Source organism: Hakea prostrata, chromosome 4, assembly GCF_041222555.1.
Source record: "Hakea prostrata isolate BN-2017 chromosome 4, UWA_Hpros_2, whole genome shotgun sequence".
NCBI classification, from domain to species: Eukaryota; Viridiplantae; Streptophyta; class Magnoliopsida; order Proteales; family Proteaceae; genus Hakea; species Hakea prostrata.
In genome coordinates, this window is record NC_142603.1 from 22,293,017 (window position 1) to 22,297,425 (window position 4,409).

Below are 4,409 nucleotides of genomic sequence, written 5' to 3' on the forward strand. Positions count from 1 at the left end.
AAAAAAAAAATTTGTTCCAAAAAGGCAAATTCAATTTTACAAATGAAGATCCAATTCCATCAATCCAAATTCAATTTTACAAATGTAAACGCGCCACTTTCCATTATACATATACCAACAATCCAAAATGTTTCCAATGCCAACAAACTGGAATACATTTCTTGATAATAGTTCAATAATCTCTCCCCTCTAAGCAGTTGAACTAATAAGACAGTTCTTTCATGAGAGAATGGAAGTCATTCTTCTGCAGCCAGCTCTGAGAGTTTATTATGGACGATGATGGGAACCCTGATGATGCTGCAGGGGTTATGAACAGTTGGGGTGATCCAACAACTGCAGTTGAAGCTGCCCAGCCACCACTAACACGATTAGTGCTACTGCCCCCTCTATTTTTCCAACCAAACTGATGTTGCTGTGTCTCTCCTCCAGGAGCTAGACAGCCCTCCTCCATCACCATTACTCGTAAGGTCAAACTGCAACAAAAGAGTCATAAACACAAATTAGGAACAAAGAAAGATATAAAAGAACTGAACTTGCGTGTGATTTAACCTTCAAAATGTTGCAGAAAATTTAGTTATGAAAACCAAAATATGATTTTCTTATACAAGGTTGTGTTAGGGTGAAATGAAAGCAGAAAGTATTGTCAACCTAATGTTGAAAATGATCATACTGTACTTAACTACAGAAACAGGTTATGACCTCAGCTTGAAAAAACAAACACTTCTAATTATAAATAAAAAGAGAAATTTAAACAAAAATTGAAAAGAGCAAGTCAGTATGAGGCTAGTAGTATCCCAAACCCACTCCCCCAAGTTAAAGCAACCAAATTGCTTTGGAACATGGATTGTGATGCACTTGCTATTTACTTGTTTTATTTCACTGTAGTCTTGGCCAGGGGCGGACCCACTAAGGGGCCGAGGGGGCCATGGCCCCCCGGATTTTTAAATATTTTTAATAATTCCCTTTTTATTTCACTTTTTGTATTAATTTTCTTCATTTTTTCAGTGTTTTTCTCTTTTCACATGTGAAATGTCACTATTTGGCCCCCCTCAATTTTTGAGAATAATTTTGAAAGGTAAAATAATGGGTATAATTGTCATCCCTAGTTAAAAACTAACTCCTCAATCCCTATTTATTCTCCCCTCTCTTCTCTCTCACATCTTTTTTTCCTATTTATTCTCTTCTCTTCCTATAATCGTGGGTTAAAGAAATTTTTTGAAAAAAAAAATCTTACTAGAAATTCAAAATGCCATTCCTAATTAGAAACTAACTCCTCAATCCCTATTTATTCTCTCATTTCTCTCATCTCTTCTCTTTTCTTTCTATTTATTCTCTTCCGTTTATTTTTTCATATTTATTCTTCTTCAACTTTCTATAAGCGTGGGTTAAGGAAAATTTGGGGAAAAAAATCTTCTTCACAATTAGGTATTCTTTCTCTTTCTCAATTTATATATTGTTTATATTTTTTTAATTTTTTTTGTTTTTCTTTATTAGATTTTGTATTTTTGTTTCTTTATTTCTTTTGTTATTTTTGCTATTTGATTATATATATTGTATCTTTTACCTAAAAAAAAAATAGTTTGCATTTGACTTTTTAGGGTTGAAAGTTTTTTTTTTTTTTTTTTTTGTACTGCTACTTTAATTTACCTATATCTTGTTGAAAAAAAAAACATTATCAATAATTTACCTATTTTTATCAAATATGTGTGGGCCCCACAAAATATGTAGGCATATTCTTTAATACAATAAAATAATTCATAGGTGGAAGCCCCAATGGGTCTTATAAGGGCCCATACAATATGTGGCGAAAAAGCATTTGTTCTTTCCCAATCTAGACTTTCGTTCTTCGGCCCCCCCCCCCAATATTCAATCCTGGGTCCGCCCCTGGTCTTGGCAAATAGAAAGGAACTTATACCTATTTTCGGATGCATGATTCCGCAGCTTCCCACCTTTTTTAGGCAAGTCTCTAATTGTTCCATTGCCATCACCATTTTCAGATATGTTCAAGTCATGTCTGCCATTCTCCAGGAGATCACCCTCTAGTACTTTGCTGTCAGGATCTGCTTTCAGAAGTCCCTTCTCTTATCTCCTCTTTCTACCTTCCTCCAGTGCATCTCCCCTCTTTGCGGCAGCAAGTGCCTGATGTTGTTCAATATACTTATCTAACTGCTCCCTAATAGCATTAGTTGCAATGGTTTGGTCAGCCAGCTCTAGCAAGATAAACAATTTAGCTTAAATGAGGATCTAAAAGGCCATAATGGCCCCGTTTTATTGTTCCTATATGAGTGGATAATTCTGATATACCCTCCATCTCAAGATAGTCACACAGATAGTCCATCCAATTTGTTAGTGTAATCTGAAACAAGAAGCATAAGACAAGCACAAATATAATCAGTATCAGATAATCTCTACTATAAATCAAAGAATTATATAACAAGATTATGCATGTATATTTGAATAACCAGAAATTCATAACAGAATTTTTCTACCTTTGATTTCCGCCTTTTTTTTCTGTATAACCATGAAATAGCCACTATCATCTTTTATTAGAAAACGAAGAAGTGCATATGTGATTCCACCATGAGAGTAAGATTGTTATCCTTGTGACAAATTGTATTTTTTAAATCTTCAAGGGAGAAAGGCCACAAATTCAACAACCTTGCAAATGAAGAGCAGAAGTCCCAAACCATTAGAAGATCCCCAACACAAGCCATTGGAACACCAAAGTTCCTAGATGGAGAAGGGCGATCAGTCAAAACTGGATCATCAGCTCCAGATTGAACCAAAAGATCATCAATAGGGTATCTAATTGATTCCTTGTTAAGGGTTTCGATTTCTGCACGTTGAGATGTCAAAATGAAAGCATAGTCAGATAACAAATCAATCACTGAGCCCAGCTAACTCTTCAATATTACCCCAAAAAAAAAAAAGTTGTTCTGCAACCAAACAAATGTGAGGTTATTTTTCAGGTACATATGAATGTATCAATTCTAAGGGGAAGAAAAAGAGAAACGGATCATCTTCTCTATTTTTCAATATGATTGGTCATACTTGCTTCACTAACAAAATTTTCATAAAAAACTATCAAAAAGATGTCACCATTTTTGTCAAATTAGCAGGCAACAGCAGAACAAGCACCTGCAAACAGCAACCAAAAGTTTAATACTACACAAGGACAAGTTGACTAGACAGATACCTTTCCTTGCCTTTTTTCCATTGACTAAGCCTTCAGAATTTTCAGTTTCCAGTTTCTTCCTTTTGCCAGTCCCTGAGTTTTTTATATCCCGAGTATAATGAACAAAATAAATCAGAACAGTACTGAAATTATAAATTCAGCAAGAGAATTTAGAGAGCGAAACATGTCCAAGAAATTACTGAGGCAGTTTTCCTGGATTTATTGCTTCTGGAGAGTTTGTCCCTCAGCTCTTCTGGTGGTTCCATGGAAACTCCATGCTTTTTTGCCAGTTTATCATGAACAACCCAGGGAAAACTTCTTGAAGTGGATTCTCTAATAAATGACTTGAGAACTTCTCTAGTGAAAGGCAGCTTCTTCTTTATCAGATCATCTGCATTTACTACTGAATTACTGGTTACGTTCTTATCGTCATCAAGCCATCCTACTTCAAACTGAACTTTTTCGAGATCCTCATCCCAAACTTTCAGTATTTGGCATGGACGAACAGAGCCATCTTTTCTCGCATATACCTCCAAGCCCTCTATAAACTGATCTTCTAACTTCGTGCAGATTGATAGAAAATAAAAAATAACTGGTGGCCCACAAACAACCTCAAACAGTACTATGCCAAAGGGGTAAACATCAGTCTTTAAAGTCAATTGCTTGCTCTGCAAATATTTTGGATCAATGTATCTAAGTGTTCCCCTAGCAGTAGTAAAATCTGCATCATTATATAAAGGAGCAGTCCTTGATATTCCAATATCAGCCATCTTAGCTACTAATTTCTCATCCAACAGCATCTTTGATGTCTCAAAACCCCCAGTTGCAGAGCCAGCCGATGTTTGAATGTAATGGAAGTCCATGAGCAGCACCCATACAAATCTCCAGTCGCTGCTTCCATGTCAATGGTGGATGTTGAAATTTATTAATATAATTAATAAATTAAATGCCCAAAGGAAAATCTGGAAACTCACTATTAGGGCGGTTACAAAATAGGGTTATATATTTTGGTAACCACCGCATAATTGAGGGTGATTACATTACGTAAGTTTTTCCTAAGAAGAGGCGGCTCTCATCTCTCTCTCCATCTCTCCTAAAAACGCAGGAAAGAGTTCCTTGCTTTAGATCACTCTTCCATCCTTTCCACACGGCATTTGGGTTGTGGAAATTATTCCCTTTCCTAGTGATAGTGGAATCACCCTGTAAAGCTTTGGTGGTGGAATGAGAACATGGA

General features: G+C 35.9%; 1 pseudogene; it reads right to left on the reverse strand.

Moving 5' to 3' along the window:
- Positions 1 to 202: 202 nt before the first annotated feature.
- On the reverse strand, positions 203 to 4,038 carry LOC149018514 (uncharacterized; annotated as a pseudogene).
- Positions 4,039 to 4,409: the final 371 nt, after the last annotated feature.